This window comes from Coturnix japonica, chromosome 3 (assembly GCF_001577835.2).
Source record: "Coturnix japonica isolate 7356 chromosome 3, Coturnix japonica 2.1, whole genome shotgun sequence".
In the NCBI taxonomy this organism is placed as follows: Eukaryota; Metazoa; Chordata; class Aves; order Galliformes; family Phasianidae; genus Coturnix; species Coturnix japonica.
Genome location: NC_029518.1, coordinates 89,807,241 through 89,832,759, shown reverse-complemented (window position 1 = coordinate 89,832,759; position 25,519 = coordinate 89,807,241).

Here is a 25,519-nt window from a genome sequence, read left to right as displayed (position 1 = left end):
AAAATATAACTGAAAGCAAGCAAACAAACAGAAACAGAGAAGAAGGATTATACTAATGAAAATACAATTATTCTCTTACCTGTCCTCAGTATCATCCATTCCACACAGCTGAACCCTCTTTCATTTGTGCTGAAAGAACAGCCTGTCTATGCAGAAGCAGACTGTTAGAAAAGCATAGACAGATCCTCCATTTACCTTACAGATCTGGATTCCTAAAAAGAAGAAATAATTGGAATAGGATTGTGGATTTTATCTATCTATCTATTTATTTGGTATTAATTATTTCATCACTTCCCCAATTTTTTTAATTTTTTTTTTTTTCTCTTTCTCCTAAGGACTTGTGACTGGGTCTTTAAACAGCCCTACCATGCAAATGTCATATCTGTTTTAGCTTCTCAGTCCTTAAGCTCCTCCCATCTTCTTTGCCCTTCTAGATTTTCAGCATCTCTCCTATCTTAACAACACCTGTTTCTCCTTTGTTCCCACTGATACTCTCCATCTTCAAGTCCCCCAAAGGACAATTGGCCTCTAACTAATCTCTCATCCTCGAATTCAGCTTTTACTGAGTGTTGTTCACCTGCAGGCTGGGTTTTTCTGTACACTGTTACAACAAACTGGGAAAGCAGAAAGCATATAAATTGCAGTAATGGTTCAGCAAAAGAAAGATTTGCCCTTTTCAAAAAAGACACCTCCCTCCTTCATCTTCTCCACAGTGTAGCTTTGTTTCCTTTCTTTGCTTTGCTCAACAGATGATTACAGTATCATTAACCATATGGGCTACAATAGCATAATCTGCAGATTTTATCCACGGTAGAATTATGGTAATATTCTTATGTGGGCACTAGAACTCAGCTGCTTATTCTCCTTATTTAATTGTCTCAGTAGTCCCTAGTCTGCTATTCACCTCAGCAAACTAACACTCACTCAGATGTTTCCCGGATATAACACAAGGGTTTAGCATGAGTACACAGTTTGGACCCAGCCAGGTAGAGAGATCGGGAATTTAACAGAATGGATAAAAGCACACCATGCCTCTTGGTTTGGTGACCAGATATAATGCCTCAACATTGTTTTCCTTCCTATTATAAATGTAGCCAAAACTCTTTACCTTTCCAGTTCCAGTTCTCTTCTGAAATTAGTCCAGTGATACCTACGTGATGACCATATAATCTGTGGGTATATAACTATATGGTTCTACTGATGTCAGGGGAGCTCCACTAGTGTTAATAGTTGTGTATTATTGGATTATACATGCAACTGTTGAACATGTTGCTTTCTTGAATCCTTTGTTCACATGACTATGAAAGGATCTCAAGTTTCATAAATTAATAAATTAATAAATTAATACATAGGTTACCCAAAAAGCTTGTAAATATGTCTTTTGAGGTTGTAGCTTTTGAAATTTAAACTGTAAATAAGAATATAACTTTTCGAATAAGAGCAAAAAAACTTTCTTGCTTGTAATTGTTTTTCATTACTTTTAAAATGAAATATGAATATATAATATAAAGTTCATGTACTAATATATTGGGTAAAAATTCAGGGACATAAAGCAAAAGTCTCCTTGTGGGAATGGACACCATTAACAATATCTGGAATAGTTCTCAAATATATGATGTGGATCACTGTTATCAAATTTGACTATCCATACTAATATGTACATAATAATATGAACAATATTTCTTTCTAAGTAGTTTTACTGTAATCAGTGGGATTTCTTTTAATCTAAGATGTCGCTTGGTATAAGGTTGGTTCATGGTCTGAAGCCGATACATAGAAAACTTGAATTTACAGTAACATGAAAATCCTATGTTTGATGAGGTGAAATCAAACAAAAGTATGTAATTGCTGAGTGGCATATTATTGAAATTCCAAAGTGATTCTTTCTGATGTTTCTGTTTTATCTGTTTTTCATTCAATTATGATTTTGTTCTTCATTTCTGGACGGAGTAATTCATTTTAACTGTGCATTAATACAAACAAATTTTTTGAGACTATCCTACTTGATACAGTTGCAAAATAATCACTATTAACAAACACAGAGGGAAATAGGCAAATCCCAGTCTAATTTAAAAAATAATAAGAAATAAATAAAGCTTCAGTCAAGTGGTATAAGGATATTTAAAGTATGTTTTAAACAATAACATAACTAAAGCTCACAGCCTAGGCACAGCAAGGGTCCAGTCATGTTCGTTAACATGCTCCTCATATTTTGCATCGTTTCATTTTAATCTTCCTTATAGTGGAAGGATATGGGGTATACAATCTGATATGCAAGAGTAACACTATTTAATAGTCATACTGTTTACCAAATTAATCAGTAGAGATGTATGTGATGAATAGAAGTGTTTGATTTACTTATAGGTTTTCTGTAAAACACTAGGTAAATTCCAATAAGCCCACTGACTGGCAGGCTTTTTCACCCAAGATCCAAATGATAACACATTTGAGATAAAACAGAATTTCATGTTTACATAATGTTATCTTTCTGGCTTTCCTTTGAAATTACAACATTTTCTCAGATACTTTGTTCTTGCTATTTCACCATGTTGCTGCTAAATAAAATCATTCTACTCCTACCAAAATTTAAATTTAAATTCCCAAGGACTTGAAAAAGGTCAAGATTTTACTCTTAGAATTTTGAACATTATCTTAATATTCACAGTACCAATTTATTTAGATTTTCTTTTTAAATTAAAATGCAAGAAAAGATTGAAATCCAAGATAACATTTTCTAGTTTTCTACATCAGCTATGTGTATGTATATATTTTTCCACCGTATTAGAAAACTTGTTAAAACAGTTTTACATAAACTTGCCCTACAGATCAAAGTATTCTTCCACTTCTGACCAGAAATTAGTCAATATGGCTAAATAAACACACAAAAGCAGAAGACAGTGTGTAGCAGCCTTTTAAGAACAAATGAAAATACAGCAAGTAAAATATATTAAGAAAGGGTTTTCTCATTAATTTTAAAAGGTTGGCATTTTCAAGAGTATATGTTACAGATATGTTAAAAGTAAACTTTCTTTGGACAACATTTTTCCATTGGACATACACAGATACCTGCTTTCCCCCCACCCCCCCCCCCCCCCCCCCCCTTTTTTTTTTTTTTCCCGCTCCTCCAAAATACCCACACATATATACACAGAAATAACATGAAGGATATCAGTTTCTAATACACAAACCAATTATAATTATATGGGCAGGAAAAAAAATGTTTAAATTGTTCAAATGATTTTTTGTCCTAGTAGTCACATGGTAATAAAGACCATTCTAAGAATAGCTACAGAAATAAAATAACATTGCTATGAGGCATTGTATGCATACAAATTATTTTCGTTTAAGTAGAATCATAAGCGTCATAGCTCTTAGTCCCCTTCTCTGTAAATATAAATTGACAGATACTTATACAGGAAAAAGTACTGAATGTTAGCATGCATTTGAAGCACACGTATGACACATAGAGAACCTTAGGTATCTAGCATGTGGTATATCACACATCTCTTGCCTAGGCATCTCAGAGGATAGCTCCTCAGGTGTTGACTAACACAGATCAGAGGATTGCTAAGATATTATCCAAACTGAATGTAGAGAATAGACCTCTGGAGTTGTTTAAATCTAACATCATACCAATGTTCTTCTATGTTCTCTCTCTGCAAAGAACAGAAAGACAACATGCATGATTATTTAGACAGGAAATTGATTTTTTTAGATGTGTACAATTCAACAAGTCTCAACTAATTCATTCTGTTTGTCTCAGTAGGTTGTTTTTTTTTTTCAAAATATGCTGAGTTTATATACATATGTGTCTGATAGTAAGAAAATCAAGAATCAACACTGCTGTTTTCAAAGCAATACTGCCCTAGTTCTCCAGAGAAATCCAGAAACTGTGATTACATTAAGCACCTAATAATGCATCTTTTCAACATGCATTCATTTCCCTCATGCAATATACTTAATTTCCCTGGGACGCTGCAGCCTTTAAACAAGTCTAATGTTGCAAATATATCCCTTGGACAATCAAGAATAACTGTGCTTTCCTGAGTAGTTCTGGAAGTTACATTTTCTACTCTGCTTAGCAGAGCTTAAAGAAATGGCAACATCCACAGTGCAAAATGGGTCAGATGCAGCCTTGTGTCAACACCATTGACATTGAATAGTGAAAAAGGACCCCATAGTAGATGAAAAGGGAACACTTTGCTACAGAAAGGGGAAAGGGCCTCACTAAGGCAAAGGGTAGGTACAGATAGATAGTTTATGTTAAGGGGGGTCAGAGAGAGGGGGAATTGCAGACACTTAGTTTGAGAAAACAAGGGGATGAAGGCCATGAAAATAAGGGTGGAACAGCCTGAGAACAGTGTGGTGATTAGATGTCCACAGATCAAGCTGAAACCAGTTTGTGGGGTGCCCCTCCAGAACGGTCGAAAGTTTACAGAGAGGAAGATGATGAGCCTTCGCGAGGAAGATGATGAGCCTTCATCCCACGACCACCCCCACAACTCACTACACACGCGCAAGGGGGGAGGGACTGCATGCTAATGGGGTCTCAGGAATGTAATGAATATGTATCCAAAATCCTGCAAAGTATTGATTATGTATTAGTTCAGCCTATATCTGTTGCATGCCTTCTCCTAATGGTGTGCAAGTGAGGTGGAGCTATTACTCTTGCACCAGGGTGTATGAGCATCACTCATTAAACATACCTGCTTTATAATTACTTTGTGGTTATGGAGTTTGATTCCGCAAGTCAACATCACTGCAACTATTTTTTCATTGTATATATATATATATATATATATGCATATATATATATATATATATTTAAACGAATCTTGCTGTTCAGGTAGGGATAGCTTGAAAAGAGCCTGGAACAATGTGGATGGTAACATTATCCATACATAATTAATGATAATTGTTCAAAAATCTGGTCCACATAGGAAAGTTTCTTAAAAACACAGATTTGCTTTTATATTATCCTGGGCACCTGAGCTCAGTAACACTTGTGCCTAAGAGAGGAATTTTAGCAATCAATATCTGTCTGTCTGATCACAGAATGTTTTTAGAGTATCTTCATTGAAATGGACAGTAGTGAACCCAGGGAACCCAGGGAAATCCAAACCATCTTTGAATAGTTATTTGTGGCACCTAGCACAGCTGAAAATAACTATGTTTTCCAGACAGCAATAAAAAACTAAGTTTGAATCAACTAGGTTTCCTCTTTGCAGCAGAGTAGATTTTCCAGGCCAAGGAGAGCTCCATGTTGCCAGGGCCAGACTGATTCCAGTAGCTGACTTGGTTCCTTCAAAGCAAGCTCTATTTTCATGGGTAAGTAGTGGTAAACTGAATAAGGCTGCTTTGCTGGATCACTTGAATATGAGGGGGATTTCTGCTAAAGCTGACCTGTGACAGAATCCAGTGACATATTTGCTAAGTATAAACATATGGATCAAAAGTATTTCCTTCTGTTGCCAAACAGTGCCTTCAGTCACAAGTGCTCTGATCTACTGGGGAAATATAAAACTGTTTGGCTTTGTCACCAAAACAACTTAGCCTGTGCTCTCAAACTGAAGAATATGACTCAGACTTCCCTGTGTTCATACATAAAAGTCTCCTCAGGCCTGTGTCTGCTGCTTGATATGAAGTCTTCAGGGAAAACTGGGGCAGTATCCACATTAGACTTCTGGCATTCCATCTAACATGGAATTCATCGTGGAGACCAGTCCAAAACAGAAGAATTTCTCAATTTTGCTTTGTTTAGAGGAAAGGCTGTTGCATAGTTGACTTTTTTTTTTTTTTCATCTTAAAGACAGCAAGTCAAACTGCTTGAAAATAACCTCTTCATATACTCTTTACTTCTGGTTCCAGAAACAACCCAGTAGTGAATGAAAGCAGCACAATTTCACTTCATTCAAATCACATTTTTTTTATAATCTCACATGGTAATTTTTTAATGGTTTGTTGCTTTAAAACACTTTGCATACACTTGTGAGTTTGATCTCTGTCCTAAAGGCAATCTGGAAGAGCTGACAATGATATAACACAGAGTTAGAAAGAGGAGAAGTGAATTGTTAACAGTACAATACCCATTGCTGTCTGCTGAATTGAGCATTCTTAAAGTTACAAGATTTTTTGATGCTTGAAGAAGAACCCCATCAGATGCTTAATGTGAAATGTCACTCCTTAAAGACATAGGTAGGGCAATCAGCAACTGTCAGTCCTTGAAATTCCAAAGCTACTGAAAAAGAAACTACTGAACCTGTATATCTTTTGTAAAAGGATTAGGTTTTAGCTTTAAAAACATCTGAAAAAACTGGGCCATTCATAATTACCTCATAATTCATAATTACCTTATAAAATACTATATTATATTTCATAATTAATTCATTATTATTTCCCTTAGTGGTTTTCTTACTAAAACCGGGAAGAGATAGTAGAGGAAAAGAGAAAAGAAAGGAAATTTGTGTTTCTTTTAGGAAAAGTGATAAGAAAAATGAACAGCAGCAATATACAAAAATATATAAACTTTATAAAGCTATTCACGTAAGTGGTAATGATAAATACACAGATCTACCAAAGTACTGAAAAATTTCCCTGAGGAGACTGTGTGTGCCAGAAGGTTCCCTGTTTAAAGCTTGCCTCTCAGATATAACTTTTAACACCATTTTTAACATGTTTATCACTTTAACTTTTGTGCTATCTTTAAATATAAAACAGCTTCTTTGTACAGGACTAGGATGACTAGATGCCGTGCTCTTGCACTAAGCATCATATTGGTGACCTTATGTATGGCAAGGGGGGTTTAAATTAGATAATCTTTTAGGTCTTTCTCAACCCAGGCCATTATATGATTCTATGATTCAGTGAAAAGATCTGACTACTCTTGCTTGGCTAATGTTTTTACTCCTGTCCCCTTCCCTTCTATCCTCCCCCCAAATATTCAGATATTGTTTGACTTAAACTGGCTGAGACCTTTCATTGAATTCAGTCTATTGTCAGATCTTCTGACATGACAAAAAATAAAATAATGCAGAACAGGCTAGAATAATCTTTCTTGCCAGAACCAAAATATGTGTTATTGCAATTTCTAGTTGAAACGCCTTCACATTCTTCACTTGAATTTTGTTTGCAGATTAAAAATCCCTAAACAAAATCAGAGAATGCATCTTTATAGCTTAAATAATATTTTTTTCTTCAACTTTAAGCACTGTTTTTACTACTGGCTGATTTTCAAAGGGATGCCATTGTTTGACCATTCCATTAACTTTTCATCATTTCTTCAAATACCTTCTACAAAGTAAATTACTTGTATATCTCGCTACAATTCATCCAGCTCCTTCTGGCCCTTACTACAGAAAGCTGAGTCAGCACCCAGCTCTACTTGTCTGCTAATGTGATCTCATCTGTTTTGTCATGTGCCCCCATTTATCTCATACTACCTGTGAGTTTTGCTGTTTAGTTTGAAATAAGGTGGAGGCTGGCCATGAGCTTACATTTTAAAAGACTTCAGCTGATGAGGTGTGAACATAGTGAAGCAGAGGTTTCTGAAGTAGCAGGGTGAAAGTTACATATTGTGGGGTGTAGTCTGGGGGCATGCTGGAGCACTTAGGGGTTCAAAGCCTTCTAGGATGCTTTGAAGGGACAATATGAAGTGCTGCTAATTAGCAGGGGCTAACTTGTACTGATAAATCTGCTTTTACTTAAGTATCCTGAAAAACTGCATGAGGCCTGTCTAGAGCCTGTGCCCAGGTCTTGGTTTCTATACTAGAATAGACACACGATTCTTACTTCTGTTACATGAAGATCTGTTAATCAAAAGATTTTTGACATGTATCAGGGCTAAAAGTCTGACCTCTTTTTTGAATAAATCCTATTTTTCCCTTTTCCTATCCTTTTTCTTGTGAAGCAATGTTACTTACTCAGCAGCCTGCCTCTGGACTGCCACTACTTCTATATGTCCTGGAGAAGTTTCTCTCCATTTACACAGAGAAAAAAGCAACCAAATTTCATGTTAGAGGGAGATGAATATAAAGAATTGCTTCTGTTTTCTACGAAATTCAATTTTAAAATGCACATTTCTTTTGTTTCTGTGTTGCAAGATATCTCACCTGTCATATTGACCTACAATGCTAAATGTAGTCTCCTTGCTGGATAAACCTGACTCAGAATTACGTTTCATATCAGCTGAACTGTTTTGGTCAAAGTAAGCAATGTTTCCTGGCCTCCTCTGTAGTCTCCACAATCTTCCATTATCTTTTGAGGATTGATGAAAGGATCTTGCTATGGTGATTTCAACAACTTGTCTTAAAAAAAGAAAAAAAGATTTTAAAGAGTTTAATATGACTCTGTGCTGTCATATTAAATGTATAAAAGATAGGTCTTAACAATTGTTCCATGGGTTTTTAATATTAATTTTTACTTTATTTATGCATTTATACATTTATGCTAATCTTGCTAAGGTTTTTTGTTGTTGCTGCTGATGATGTCGTGCTTGTATGGAAATGATTTTACTCACACTTAAGCTTTCACTAGCCACACAGGATTCTAGTTTTCTTCTTGTGATTTGTCATCAATAAGTTCAGAAGAGACCAATGAATGGAATGATTGCTTGGCTGATTGTTGCATTGCGGCTTAGGTACACCGAAGCGTGAATAATTTAAACTGTGCTGGCTTGTCAGTATTGGATTTTATGTGGTGTGAGGAGAAGGAGGTTTCAGATAAATCATAAAGCAGAAAAAAAAGCAAAACAAGAAAAAGTCCTATAAAGTTGGATTAAGGGAGAAAATAGGGTTCTATTGTATGCACAGTGTGAAGAGAGAGAGAGGAGAGGGTAAATTCTATCCTTGACAGGGAACAGTTTTGGATACTCAATAACTTTAAAACAAATTGCATCAGACTGAGGCACTGTTCAGGTCTTTGGGAAGAAAAGGTTTTCTGAATTCGGTGGGAGTTAAACCACTTTGAGATATGTTTTTCAATACCTCATCATTTTCTTTCCTTTTAAAATCATTACTTTATATAGTAACAGTTTAATGGAACATTATAACTGAAAAAAAAATAAAAAAATTAAAAAGAGCTCTGTATTAGGAAAATAAAAAATTCAAGGTTAAAAGTCACTCATCTGCCAGTTGTCATGATTAAAGACTGGGAAGAAAAAGGCTTTTGTTGTTTGCTCATTTCTAAAACATTGTGAAATCTCCTCACAGAAGAATCAAGTGGAGCAATAGTATCTCTATGCAAGTGTTTTATATTATTATTTGTTATTCATACCCTGGAGAACCCACAGAACCAAGCAGCAGTCTTCTACTTCCTGCAGTAGAAGGTTGTTTCTAAATGAAAACATACTGACTGAAACCAACGGTCATCTTTTACTACCAGTGATTGGCCAAGCCTCCCAGAATCATTCCAAGGGTTTCTCTATGTACTGGAGGTAGCACAACTGAAAACAATAATAGAAAAGCCTATGTTCATTTGCACAATGAGCATTTTGATTGTTACTCTTTACCTACTTCATAGAATCACAGAATCATAGAATGGCTTGAGTTGGAAGGGACCTCAAGGATCATGAATCTCCAACCCTTTGCTGCCTGCAGGGCCACCAGCCTCCACATTTAATACTAGACCAGTCAGCCCAGGTCCCTGTCCAACCTGGCCTTAAACACCTCTAGGGATGGGGCATCCACAACCTCTCTGGGCAGCCTGTTCCAGCACCTTACCAGTCTTGATAAAGAATTTAACTACTTACACATGCTTTCTTTTATTTCTCCTTTCTGTGCATCAAAAGCTGATATATACTTTGTGCCTTCAAATAGAGACAGTAACCCTGTCCTTGCCTAGTCCTATCTCAAGGTCTGAGTTACTTCCAGTTCTCTTTATCTCAGTGCTGCTGGTTAGTCTTCATCAAGGGTCAAACCAGATTTGTAGGTTTGGTTAAGAACTGACCACGATATCTTGACAGCAATAAAATTTGATGGGATGCAATATGTCAAGTCCCTCTAGTAATCACTGATGATTAAATGCTTTGGAGGACACACTGCTATGCCACCACACAGCTGATAAAAAATTGTCTGTGGATAAAAAAGAATAACTACTTCTTCATGTCCAATATTAAGTACTGCTTTCTTGCAACAAAAATACATTACCTAAATATGCATTTGTGGTGAGGATGCTTTCATACTTTTAAAAGTCCTGAGTTTTGTGTAAACTAGAAAAGACAACAGAGTACAGGAAAATGAACAGTTAACATTTTTTGATGCAATATCACGACATAATGTCCCCAATAGGCTGTACTACAAAAAAAAAAAAAAAAAAAAAAAAAAAATCATGATATAATAACAGGTATTTTTGTGCAGGGTCAAGGGTCTCTGGTCAAAGCCCTTTTCCAGTACAACAAAGGTTTAATAAGAAAAGAAGGAAGTACTGGGAATCAAGTTGGATCAGGAAAGTCATGGAATGTCAGACTGTTCATCCAAGCAGGGTTGTCTGAGTGAGGATCATGGATCAGGATGATAAAAGTAAAGAATGAAGAACCATAAGCAAAGTGCTAAGACATAGATCTTAGCAAAAGTAAAATGGAGACAATGACAAGAAAGAAATTTCCCTGTCACACTGGTTGATGAGCTGTCAAGTTACAGATGCCACTCCCAAGAAGACCAACACGGACTTTTGTGGGGTAGTGTTGGACATAGACTGGGAGAATGTAGAAAGTGCAGAGATTTGCATACATGTGGGGATTTATATGTGTGAAATAGAAGCTCCACAAACGAAGGACAAAGTAGAAGACGGTATGAAAAGACCAGTCATATCTAAAAAGCAGATGATCCTTACACCTGACTGGCAAAGCCCTCCACCTGATCATAACAATCCATCCTATCTCAATAGTCTATCCTACCTTCTGCAACCCATCCGTCACTGGGCTGGGTCCCAGCAGTGATCCTGAGTGATCTTACCTCATACCATATCAGATCTTGGCACTTTTAGACAATACCTAAAATTTTCTCTTAAAATTAAACTACTAGTGAATGAAGAATTTATTTTTCAGAAAAAAACAAAGCATAAAAAAACCACCCAACAACTATTAATATTTATTCATAGCTATGTTTGTAGTATGAAACCAAATGGTGCCAGGGTTTTCTTCAGTTCAGTTCAGCTGGCCTAGGACAAAAATATAAAGATTTTTTTCTGAGAATTTATCATTAGAGGTATTTAATTTTCATTGTACAGATCTGTCTAGGACCAGGCATGGCTGAATGTACTGCTAAAGGTGTAACCCTGAGGTTCAGCACATAGACTTGTGCATAAGACGAATGTTTTGTCTCCTGTGGAGATAAAGAAGCTGACTTGATTCAGGCTGTAACAGCAGCTGCTAAAACTGGATCAGAGGATATATGCTACTTGCCACTTACAACTAACCTATGTTGAGTTGTATCTGTTAGAAATAAAGAAAAGATCATTAGAACTATGAAGTTGTAATGTAATAATGGGGTAAGTCCTATTTCTAGGTTAGATAGCTATAGAACTCAGTATTGACGAAATAGCCTGGAACGAAGTGAGATAGAGGTTTTTTTGAAATTACTGTTACTCTTCAAATGCAAAACTTTTTTTTTTTTTCTTTTTTTCTTTTTTAGCAATGAACAACATAATCATACAGTATTTCATTAAAGTGCTTTTTAAAAAGTACCTTGTATTTCTACAAACCCTCATAAAAGATAAGAAAGATTGAATGATGGTTTACATGATCGTTTTGGAAAAAACCAAGTTATTCTTCTCAGTGAGTCTATATCGCACTGTTGGTGGAAGCTGCTTAAATGACCTCACTTTAAAAAAAAAAAATAGGTTAGACAGCTGAAAGAAGTTTCTGTGAAATCAGTTCCAAAAAAAAAACAACCTACCACTAAATAAATAAATTTTAAAAAAAAAGAAGATAATATTTACTTCTTAAAATTTCCTAAATTTTCCTACTTTAATAAACTCCCAAGCACAAATACAGGATGGGTGGAGAACAGAATCATGGAATCATAGTATGGTCTGGGTTGGAAGGGACCACAATGATCATCTAATTTCAGTCCCCCTGTTATGTGCAGGGTCGCCAAGCACCAGACCAGACCAGGCTGGCCTTGAATGTCTCCAGGGGTGGGGCTGGAGCATCTCCCCTGTGACAACAGGACAAGAGAGCTGAGGCTCTTCAGTCTGGAGAAGTCTCTGAGGAAATCTGATTTCCAGCATTTGAAGGGGGCCTACAGGAAAGTTGGGGAGGGAATTTTTATAAGGACAGGTAGCAACAGTACAAGGGGAAATAATGGCTTTAAACTGGAAAAGCGTAGATTTAGAGTAGATATTAGAAATAAATTCTTTACTGTGAAAGTGGTGAAATACTGGAACAGGTTGCTGAGCAAGGTTGTGGATACCCCCTCCCTGCAAGCATTCAAGGCCAGGCTGGCTGGGACTTTGAGCAACCTTATAAAGAGCGTGGTGTCTCTGCATATAGGAGGGGGTTGGAACTAAATCATCTTAAAGGTCCCTTCCAACCCAAATCATCCAATGATTCTATGATTCAGTTACATTAAATATGTAGACACAATAGGCAAATTAATATTTGTCTACATATTTACATTGAAATAAAACTGCAAGAGGCAGATGGATTCTGTCAAGTTAATGATAGTGGGAATCCAAGATGTTTACAAGCAGTTGCTTATTTCTGCTTTAATGAGACAAAAAAAATTTAAACCCATCTGTTATGTATGTAAAACTTCAGCATTCATGGTATTCCAAGAAGCATAAAGAAAGCAGTACATACAAATGAACATGTTGTAATATTTTACTTACTTTTTAAAGTTTATGTCTAAAGGAATTTAAAAGGCTGATGTGTTGAATCACAGTTGAACAAACTAACAAACTTTCTGGTTAAATCATGATGCTTAATATGTATGCTATATAAATATAGAAAAATATATAGGTTATAATATTTTATATTCTTGACAGTTTGCTTAGTTAATAGGCTTACAATATTTTTCTTTTCTGTAATACAGCTTTACCTTGGTGTTGTATTCACATTTTTTTTTTCAGCCTTAGACTTTCCTTGTGAGCATGTCTTGGCAATATTATTTGTACGGGATAACTTTTCTCACAGCATATGAGACACTGAATATTGCTGAAAGTGAATACAAAAGATTTTTTTGTCCTTAGATTCAAGATTTAGCTACATGGTTTAGTTACATTATCAGACTGCATCTGAGTCTAACAATCTTTCAGTGGTCTGGCTCTTTTCTTCTTCATTTCATATGCTATTAAAATCTTGCCACATTTATCATCGAGAAATATGTGCATTAAATTAGCATAAAGTAAAGAAAGGAAAGAAATTTAATTTCTACTTTTTATGCCCAAGCAAATCATACTGTCAAACACATTGGAGAATGGGATACTAGAAATGCATATGGTTTAACTAAGATTGAAAAGTGATCATTAATCATTAATTTGCATGATGATCTTTGCTGCACTGTTTCAAAAGTTTGGTGAATTGTTTTGACAGTGTTTCATTTAACACATATGCTCAAGAGCTAAGAATATTTTTGTTGATCTCTTTAAGGTTTGTTTTTCAGTATAGTCTATATAGTTACAGTTTGGATTACTGAGCTCAGTGGTACCAGCTGATTTCTCCACAGTGAGATTAGGAAGTAATTTTTCCACTAGAGTGTTAGACGTTCCCAACAAGTCTTCTGAAAAAGGCCGGAATGCCATGTGCCTTCACCAGAAGGTATTTGACACTTAGAGTGTTTTTTGTCATAGGGTCTTTACTGTTCTAAATAGTGTACAGACTCAATTCTGTTCAATGAAGCTGATCAAAATGGAAGAGAGCAGGTGAAAAAATAAAAGAAAATCGTCTCTGGAATTGCTTGGATTGGAAATAGAAGAGTGGATATTTTGTACTAAGAATAAGACAAAGCTAGTGTTTTCAGTTTTTTCTTCACTCATTGAACCACTAATGATGATGCCAGGGGCCATTTGGGATGATTGTGGCCTTCAAATATCTGCTACTTGTCTCTTTTTTTTTTTTCTTTTTTTTTTTTTTTCCTTTCTTCTATTTATTTATTTATTTATTTATCTATCTATTTATTTATTTATTTATTTATTTATTTTATCATAGAATCAAACAGTGGTTGAAGGGGAAGTTTCAACCTGAAAGATCAGCTAGTTCTAGCTCCCCTGCCTTGGGAAGAATTACCTTTCACTGGACCAAGTTGCTCAAAGCTCAATCCAATCTGACCTTGTGCAGTTCTAGGGATAGTTTATCAATAAGTTCTTTGGTAACATGTTCCAGGGCCTCACAACTCTGAAAGTAAAAAAAATTCTTCCAAAAAGCAAGGCAAAAAATTCTTCCAAAAAGCAAGGCAAGGCAAGGCAAGGCAAGACAAAGGAAAGTCAGGAAGAGGCAAGGAGTGGGAATGAGAAGAAATGAGAGGAAAGGAAAAAGGAACAACAGAAAAAGATACAAAAGTTATAAATATAAATAAGAAAGCAAGATGTTTACAGTATTTAATCTTTCTGTCACTCTATTTGATTTCTGAGATGGTACTGATTGTGGATTTATCAGTTCAGCTATGGATTACAGTATTGGGAAATAGTACATGTATTTGAATCTTCAGGAATTAACTGGATATTTTAAACTATTATTTCTTAAAGCAAAAAAAAAATGCAAAGAAAACAAACAAACAAACAAACAACCTTAGCTTAAACTAAAATATGTTTTCTTGCTTTTCTGAACTTTTTGACTTCAGCAAATTTAAAATCACTATATACTTGAAATCCATTTTAAGACTAAAAAGCTGTGGAGGCAGGAAAAAAATGCTAGTTTTCATCCTATTTTGAAATTCATTTGGGATTCCAGAAGCTGTAGAATATCAAGGAAGGTATAGTGGAAATTATGTGCGCTTTTTAACAACAGTACTCAGGAATTGTTAGTGAACTGGAGCTAACATCTGTGATTCCAGAAATAGATGAGTAAGTTTACTTTAAGCTTACTTATGGTAAATAAAAGGATTGTTTTTTTCCCCCATCAGCTTGCTGTGTTTTGTTTATATGTCTGCCCTAAAATATCTCTTCTTAAATATCCAAGCTGCAATTAATATTTTAAAACATGTACTTTTAATAAATATTTAAAGGTTAAGATAATTCTTTTGTACTTTTCCTTATGGAAAATCATTTTATTATGTTACTGATATGGTAATTTAACAATTAACATTCAACTTTCAAAAAGCTTATTTTTTTTGACATGTGTGACAGTAGCTTAGAGGCAATAGAAAATTTTCAGTTGTAACTAAACCATACACGTTACTTGGAAGTTTTGTTTAATTTCAATCAAATTAATAGCTATAAAAAGATGTGCTGTGCCAAAGACAAAGCAAGTTTCTTGTCACAGAGCAGAGAATTGTCTCTGTATACCATTTTTATGAGACTGTACAAAACTATCAATCGCAGAAGTCACAATAATGGGTTGTGAAAGCTTATCATTTAAAAGTATATGAGTGACTCAAAACATAAACTGTACAAAATGCACAAAGTGATTGTCACATCCTTTCTTTTGGATACCCACAGAAATAACACAAATGCTGTTGCTTGCTTGTTTTCACCTGAGCTGTGAGAAGTTTAAAATTTGATGATTTATCATCTGATATTAATGAATTGTTTTTATTACTTTGTCTTTCTTTCAAAAAACAAACAAACAAAAAACCACAACCACAACAACATCACTAACATACAAAAAAAAAAAAAAAAAGAAAAAAAGTGTATCCTTTATCTTTACATTTCTTTTTGAGTTTACAGAAGTAACAACAATGAACAAAGGGAAACTTAGAAACTGGTAAGGAATACCAGGGAGACAAATTGCCTATGCTTATTATCTATGGAATGAGTGTAAAATAACAAAGAGCCTGTCCATGTGTTTAAGGCTAATAATATGTGGACATGCCTTCCTGAACCAGAAATTTCACCTTTTATTCACTGTCCATAGAAGGAAACTTCATTCTGACAGCACAAGGCAAAAACTTTCATTGTGGATTAAGAGTACATTGTTCTCCAAACAAATTATGAATAACTTGATCTCCAAACAAATGCATTCAAGGAGTGGAATAAAATATTAAAAACAAAACGAAAACCAACTAAACTAATTGTTTCACTGGTCTTTATCTTCATGCAGTCTAATACTTCTCAGTCATGTGTTTGTGTAGGACCCACATGCCATGGTCCCAAGTACTCAGCTCTCGGAGGAGAACTACATATCCCAGAGGACATCGCAGAGGATTGTTACTCACCATGACATTTCCTGACCGGGAATCGAACACAGGCTGCTGGGGTGAGAGCTCTCCTCCGAGGGCTGAGTACTTGGAATGCCACCATTCCTGGAACTGGAGCATGAGCCTTCCAATGATCCATACTGCACATGATATTATGATGTGGAATATTGACAGCAACACCACAAAACCATGACAGCCAGGCCATTTTATGATTCTATAACAGAAGCAAATCATGAGAAGATTTAGCTTTTGAAGCTTTCCTGCTGATGACATCCTGGATTTTATGATTTTGGATTGATGCCCACAGGAGAAATTCAATCTATGGTTCTTGATTATTTATTGAATGGTTCTTGGTATACAAAATGATTTTGTGTAAAATAAAGCTACATGAGAAAGCATCTTTATCTAATTTTGGTGCAGATTTTACAATGTCAGGAGATAAACTTAGCACTGTTCTGAATTCTGAAGAAAGCTATGAGCAAATATATTAAGTGCTTGTAGAAGTGCAGTTACAAAGAAAATAAGAAATATTTAACCTGCCCACAGCAGGGGTTTGGAACTGATTAAAAGTTAAAGTCACTTCCAACCCAAGCTATTCTATGATTCTTTATTTCTATGGGAAAGAAAAGACCATGTGATTTTATAGGTATTACAGAAGCAAGATCTTTTGTGACAAGAATGTTGCCACATTGTACATGGTGTATTTTTATCTACAAGAAAAAGAAACTTGAAAGAAACTAGCTTGCAGTCTATACAAAAAATATAGTGCATATATAATCAGATATAGCTGTATAAGGAAAGCAACTGTGAATACTGAAGATTTTGGGGCAAGGTTAAGAGAAATGAAGAGCCTCAAGCTATCAATTCTATTTCTATGTCATAGAAAAAAAAAGAAGGAAAAAATAAAAGAGAAAAAAACATGAAATACTTAGATAAGATGTTTAAAATGGTTTAAATTCTCCAAATCAGATAGAATTTCTAGGAATGTTACCTTACCCAGTTTTGTGCTAGAGAAGCATTAAAAATGAATAAATAAATAAAATTTAAAAAAAAAAAAAGGGAATGAGGATGATGAAAAGAGATATGTAGTAATAAATATAATTTCCTGCCTTGAAGAGTGGAAAAGAATGAGTGAGTGAAGATAGACTTGGATTAAAATGTATGAGAGAGAACGAAGGATTGACACTGTACAGGCTCCTGGGAATTTTCTGTTGTTGTTTTTGTTGCTTGTTTGTTTTTTCCTGAATTGCTAGAAATAAGCATCCAAAAAGGTTAGACAGCAGAGATAAGACATGGATGTCTATCAGTAGAAAAAACAAAAATGTAAAAATTAATTCAATTTACATTTGTTATTATTATTATTATTATTGCCTCCATTTGAAAGTAGGAGCAGTAAATGTCCATAATGAAGATGGGAGAATAATTTTTGACCAAAGATCATTTTACATTTGAAGATAACCTGTCCTCCTGCTAAGTCCACTGCTGAATTGTTTCAGAAAAGTCAGGAATGTCAGAAGATTTGATGTTTCAGAATTATCCTTTTCCTTACCTAGTGTTTAAGAAGACAAATTACTAGAATTACTAGAATACAAAAGCTTACAGAATTTTTCAGACAGTGTATACTACTGGAGCTTGTTAGCCCACATTCATAAGGCATTTTGAAGTAAATATTAGTTGCTTTTGTTGATGCAATGGTTACAGTACTTAAATTGAATTGTGTATACACTTCCATTGTGCTAGACTTTACAAAGGGCCTGAGACCCATGAGGAGAGGTATATATAAAAGAAGTAGATAAATTCAGAATAGACAGTATCACAATGAAGGCAGAAAGGTAAACCCACTATGAATGTGCAAGAGAGGAAGAATGAATGAAAACAGGAGAGGGTGTTAGTTAAAGAACTGAAATAAGGCAATGAATCGTATATAGTATAGCTCAGAAAAGAATAGAAAAAAGAAATCCCTATAGACAATCAAGACAGAAACAAAAGTATGGAATAACAGATAAATGAAGCAAATAAACATTAGGAAAACTAATTTCATACTGACACAATGCACTGTTGATATTAAGCTATTAAAAATAGTGAATAATGGATTGGAAAATATATTTAAATAAATTATCAAGACTAATGGAAATGTCCATCCATTTAATTCTGTGATTAAACAAAGATGATCAAAACATATAATAATAATAGAGGATACAAATACTCAATAATTGGCATTAATCCTTAGACTAAATCATAGTTTCACAATGGTTGGAAAAGACCTCCAAGATCATCCAGACTATAGTCAGTGATTCCCTACTACACAATATCCCTTTGTACATCTAAACATTTCTTGAGCATCTCAAGGGTCAGTGACTCCACCACATCCCTGGGAATACCATTCCAGCACCCAACCACTCATTTGGAGAATAAGTTTTTCTTAATATGCAACCTGAATCTCCCCTGGTGCAACCTGAGGATATTCCCTCTCATCCCTAGTTATTCTGGAGAAGAGATCAGTCACCACCTTGTGACAACATAATTTCAGGTAGTTGTAGAGAGCTATAATGATGCTCCCTTGAGCATCCTCTTCCACATACTAAGCAATCCCAGTTCTCTTGGCTGCTCCTCATAAGACTTGCACTTCAGACACCTCATCAACTTCATTGTTGTTCTCTGGACAGACTCCATTGGCCTACTTGGCCACCTGGTCACACTATTTGCTCATATTCAGCCAAGTGTCTACCAACACACCCACATCTTTTCTTCCATGCAATCTTCTAGCCACTCAGACCCAAGCATGTAGAATTTCTGGGGCTGTTACTGCCAAAGTGCAAGACCCAACTCTTGCTCTTGTTGAACTTCATCCTGTTGTCTGGGTGTGGAATGTCCCAAGGAAAATTGGTCTGAATTTTAAAAACAGATGTAAAGAAGACATTGAGAACCTCAGCCTTCTTCTTATCCTCAGTAATTGTATCTCCTTTACACACAGTAAAGGATGGAAATTCTCCTTAGCCTTTGCATGGGAACTGTTAGGTCATGACTTGACCTGGTAATTGAGCACCTGGTGAAGGGGTGTGGCTGGACAAGGAACACAGGCATATTGTTTGCACCTGTGCTTCCCTGTGACCAGAAAGTGTGGAAAGAAGGGAGAGCTTCTTTTGGACCTAGGCTTCTTCCTATGAAACAGTACTATACAGCCAGAGAGTCCTCTTCACCAGTTTGATGAGTTCCTTTCTCTTTTCTGTATGTGGCTATTGGCTTAACTGAATATTTTGCCTATTAACAGCAAGAGCCTGTGAGAAACATATTTGCTTCTTCATTAGCAGAACAGCCTTTCTCTTACTGTTTTAACATATCTGTGAAAAAGGTTCTTGTTCTCTTTTACACTTGGCTACAAGTTGAGGTCAAGCTGGGCTTCTGCCTTTCTAATCTTCTCTCTATGTATCCTAACAACTTTGTGTTCTTCCCAAGTAAGACAATAAACAGAAAAGCATCAGTGTTAGTGACATTTTCTAGTAACTTTTATGATTAAAACAATTGAATGAGGTTCTGTTTATGAACTATGGAAAAATAGGTGCTTTGTTCAGAGTAAGTCTTTTGCGTCACATTTTTCTTAGAGTACTCAAAAAGCTGGCTGATGTTCTTGTAGTTCTTTTCAATTGCTTTTTAGTTATCACAGGTGTCTGGAGAAGTCCCAGCTGACTGGAAGCTGGCAAACATTCCCTCCAATCTAAGCCATTCTATGATTTTTCAAGAGGAGCAAGAAGGAAGACCCTGGGTGATTACAGACCTGACAGTCTCACTTCAGTGCTTTAAAAAATGATGGAGAAGATTATTCTGTGAGTTACTGAGAAATACCTGAAAGAAAACATAGCCCATACAAATTCACGAGGGGAAAGTCCTGCTTAACCAGTTCCTTCTGTGACATGGTTACCCACCTACCCAACCAAGGGGAGCCAGTTGATGTAACCATTTGGAATTTAAGTAAAGCTTTCAATATTGTTTCTAACAGAACCATTCTGTCCTGGTCTGCTCAAAGAGCTTGCAGCATAAGGGGTCATGTGAGGCTGACAGACACTAGTGAAGTTCCTCATGACTTTAATTTATGGCTATTTCTCTTTAATGTTTTCATCAATTACTAGGTTACAGGACTTGAATGTATAAGCAAGTTTGCAAATGACACTAAATTGGAAGAACCTATTAAATCTCTTAAGGGTAGAAGTTAGTGCTGTGTTCTGCACTTAGATTAGGACAACCATAAATAAATGTACAAACTGAGGGGTGAGAGGCTGAACAGTAGCTATGCAGAGAAGGATTTAAGGATTCTGGATGATGGCAAGTTCAATCTGAGTGAACAGTGCGCCCTAGGAGCCAAAAGGATAAATTGACTCTAGAGTGCATCAGGTTCAACACTGCCAGCCAAGTGAGGGAAGGGATTGTCCTGTTTTGTAGTGGTTTAGGGTTAAATGTGCCTTTCTTGTCACTATGTTTTATTTTATTTCTGAATTACCTCTCTGAGCAATTTAAACTGAGCACAAGGTATACTATATATGAATGTTCCTCCTAAATAAATAAATAAAATAAATAAATCTGGAAATTGAAGATAATGTACATGAATATTTAAGTTATATTTTAGGAAATAATTTTAAGAGTAAGGCTTTGAGTGTTTCATCTTACACCATTAATATCTTTGGGGATTTAAACAGTGACTTGAATTAAAAATTAAGATGCAGACCTTCAGGCAAACCAAAGAAGTAGTTAATATGTGAAATTCACTTCCATCAAAGTACTTTTAAAGTGCTCTGTGTGAGAGAATATCAGAGAGGATTATGATGGGAAATCCTTTTCTTTTTTTCTGTAGGGGTCTATGGTAAATGGCCTCAGAGGCTTTAAACTGACTTTCATCTAATATTTTAGGAGTCTCAAAAACAGGTATTCTGGTGAGTAAGCAGATCAGTTACTCACAGTATGCCATATGTTATACATATGACAAGATATTGTAGCTGCCTCTTTCTGGATGCCTCACAGTTGAAGGAAGCTTCCTTTCAAAACTTCACCATAATTAATAAAGACCAAAAATAAATTCACTGACAAATGAAATTCCATGTGGCTGAAAAACAACTTGTCTATAAATCTTGTGAGGCAGACCACTTCCCTGCAAGTATTTTCACAGCCCTAGGTGCTTCCACCACTTTAATGACCATTATGCAATAATAAAACTACACCATAAAGTAACAGTTTCAAGATAAAATTGAAAATATCACGGCTTCAATGAACTATTTTCTATGTGATAGATATTTCATTTGAAGAATTTGCCTATTTGCATTATAAACTGTTACCAGTACCATAATTTCAGAGCACAGCCTATAATTTTATAGAAATAACTCCAGTTCTAAGATTTATAGTAGGAAACTGATTTGAATAACAGCAGAACTAAAGCAAGACTTGGTTTTCAATCACATTAAACACTGACCATTCTTGTGATTTAGTGTAAGTTTCCAGTGGCATAAAAGGTATTAGTAGTTCCTAATATGCAGAGATGAGAGATAAAAATTATTTATTCTGAGTGATATCATTGCTGAAGATTTCCATGTTTCATAGGAAGGTTGGAAAAATGTAGAATAGAAATATACTGTGGATTTCTAAATACTGACAGATCATTCGTCGCAGAGGAAGTTCTTAAGCCATGCTTGATTTAAGGGTAAGGCAGTACTTGGTAGAAGTGTACTTGCCTTCTTCTTACACTTAGTTCCAGGCATTCATTTTGGTCACTGGCTGAGAAGAAAATCAGTGCTAGATACAGTAAGTATGGCTGCTCTCACGAGTGAAAAACTATTTACTTTTGTATTTTGCATATGCATGCTCATAATTATCTGATTGTCTCTATAATTCTGTTTCAGCCATTACATTGTATCACGGTATCTGACAGCTCTTTTGTTCAAAAGTAGGAGGCCGATTTTGTAAGGTGTGCACAAACACTATCTGAAGAATGACCCATTTGTCAGAACAGGCTGTTGAAAAGCACTGAATTTTTCCTTCTATGAAAACAAAACAGTTCTATGTGTTCAACATTTATTTTCACTTGTAAACAGGTCTGATGTATTCTCAGACAGGTTCTGCAATGTATTTTGTCTGTGTCCATGACTATCACAAAATCAGTGTTGCATATATTTTTTCTTTGTATTCTTTTCAGGAAAATAACTTGCATTTCTGAAGAGATTAGAGTCAAGAAATCTAGTCAGATCTGATAAAATGAGGTATAAGTTTACTGAAAATTACAAAAGGAAAAAAGGAAAGAAACAATGATGGAAAAATAATAATCTGACAATGGTTCATGAACTGATGCTATATAATTCTCCTACACTGGAAATAATAGTATAAGCAAAGGCAACTGCTTCATCAGATTTCTGCTTCAGAAAATATTTTACCATAGTACAGTTGTATCTCTGTTAATGATTGCCTCAGGGCTTTGTCAGTGTGCATACTATGCTTCTGTATTTGAAATTAATAGAAGAAATCATAGAATCACAAGGTTGGAAAGGACCTACAAGACCATCTAGTACAACTGTCCTCCCGTTACCGTAGCTACAGCAAACCACTGAACCAGATCTTGTAGCTCCTCATGCAGATGCCTCTTGAACACTGCCATGGACGGTGACTCCACCACCACCCTGGGCAGGCCATTCCAGTGTCTAAATGACTACCGTCTGCTATTATTTCTGAACTTTTAGAAATCTTTTTTGTACTTTTCTTTCAGACTCCCATAGATTGAAGTCTGTTTCAAAGCAGATCTTTGTTCTGCTGAATTTTCCTCCAAACAGCATAACCATCCTCAGAATTATTTCAACTCATATAAGCTGAAATTTAAAAACAGATTTCTCCAAGTCGTTCCTTAGCTGCATTCCAAATCTCATATTAGTATTACAGTGGATAAGCTCTCAGAAATTATTCTACTATTCTTACAGTGAGCAGTACCACACACTATGTGTAGTGTAAACCAGTTTTTTTTGTACCCCCGCATTCTCTTTTTTAACAATTATAATGTACATAATAATTACACTCTTATATCGCAAATATATGTATTGAAATGACCACTTGAACTGTCTAAATTGACAAAAGCTTTTTCTCAGTGAATAGTTTATTTAACCTGAAAAGGAATTAGAACACATTTAGTAGGTTATAATGTTACATAACTAAATATAATGCACCCATATAAAGTTTTAATACTTAAATTACAATGAATAACCATATAAGAAGTTGGGAAAAGACCTCTAGCCTATCACCTAGTCTATCTTTAAGCCTAAGTAGAATATACTATATAAATTTCATTATTAACAGACATTTGATTAGACTTTTCATTAAGATGCACATTTTCTGAGGTTCCCATAGTCTCCTGACAATCTACTGGTCTTATCAGTAAAACTGTTTCCCCTCACACATTAATTATTTTTCCTTATAATAGTTTAAATCCATCCCTTTTTATGCTGTCAAGAACATAATGTTCTTTGAAATACTTCTAGAAGACTTATCTTTTTTTAAAATTTATTTATTTTTTTTTTTTTCACCTGCACTACTTTGTATGGCTTCTATATCAAATCAAAAATATTCTAAGCTTTTCATCTTCCTCACTGTTCATGTTCTTCAGGCCTCTGACATCTGTTGTTTCTCTCTTCTGGAGTCTATTCTACTAATCACAAGTCCATTGACACAAACAGAAGTTAATGCAACGCTGAATATTGGAGTACAATCACCTTTCGAACTCTGGTCTTATGGACCGATATGGAATTTTTGTTACAGAACTGTATGACAGTATGCCATTAAAGCCTGTGGACTGGAATGTCTTTTATGAATGGAGTAACCTCATACTGTAATTAATATGTGTATTTCTTACTTACTGTGAGGAAATGCATAGGAAAATAAAGTCAAGAGAAAATACATATAATTATAAATGAAATTATTTTAGAGCTAAGTAGGATCTTGTGCCCATTTCTACTGTGAATGTTCTCACCAAGTCACACTGTAATCAAATCCTTGCATTATGTTCTTAATACTTAGGTAAAAAGGCAGAACTCAGAGTGATTATCTTTGTAGCTGTGACTATTTGAGGGCCACAGAGGCAATAAAATTCTGCACTGAGATCAATTTATATGCAAGGAGTAACTGAGTTGAAGTTCAACTCAACAAAAGACAGATTACAAATGGAAAGTGAATCAGACAGACATAGGGATTAGAAGAAACCTCTGAAGATTGCCTAGTCCAACCTCCTACTCAAGCAGGTTCCCTATAGCAAGTCACACAGGAAAGTGTCCCAGTAGGTTTTAAATATCTTTAGATAAGGGATTCCACAGCCTCTCTGGACAGTCTGCTTCATTGTCATCATGCTCAAAGTGAGGAAAATCTTTCTTGGGTTCCTGTGTTCCAGTTAATTCCCATTGTTCCATGTTCTGTTACCAGACACAAGAAGAGCATGGCCTCATCTGCTTGACTCTTGACCTCTAGATATCTATAAGCATTGATAAGATTCCCTCTCATTCTCCTCCAGGCAGAGCAGTCCCAGATATCTCAGCTTTTCCTCACAACAGAGCTGCTCCAGAAATCATCTTAGTAGTTCTCTGCAAGGCTCTCTCTAGAAGACTTCCATCTTTCTTGAAATGAGGAACCCAGAATTGGACGTAGTATAACAGATGTGGCCTCACCAGGTCAGAGGAGAAGGAGAGAATCACCTCCCTCATTCAGCTGGCTACACTCTTTTAATGCATTCCAGGATACCACTGATATTCTTGGCCAGTACACGGCTGGCCTGTGGTCAACTGTTGTCCACCAGGTTACCCATTTCCTTCTCGGCAATGCTCCTTTCCAGCTGCACAGCTCTTAACCTGTATTGATGCATGTGATTATCCCTCCCCAGGTTTAGGACTCTACACTTGTCTGTGTTGAACCTCAGCAGATTTCCTCAGCCCAACACTTTAGCCTAGATGAATGGCAGCTTAGTCTCCTCTCCCTATTTTATACATAAATATTGCAACATTATTCAGGAATGTTCACCTGTTTTGTTTTTTTTCTTTTTTTTCTTTTTTCTTTTTTTTGTTTTTTGTTTGTTTGTTTGGTTTTGTTTTGTTTTTGTTCTTTATTATTTGTTTTGGTTTGGTTTTTTTTTTTTTTTTGGTGATGTGTTAAGGGTGGTTTTCAACACTTCTAACTATAGGCACCTGTGAACTGACCATTTAATTTCACTTGACTTCTTT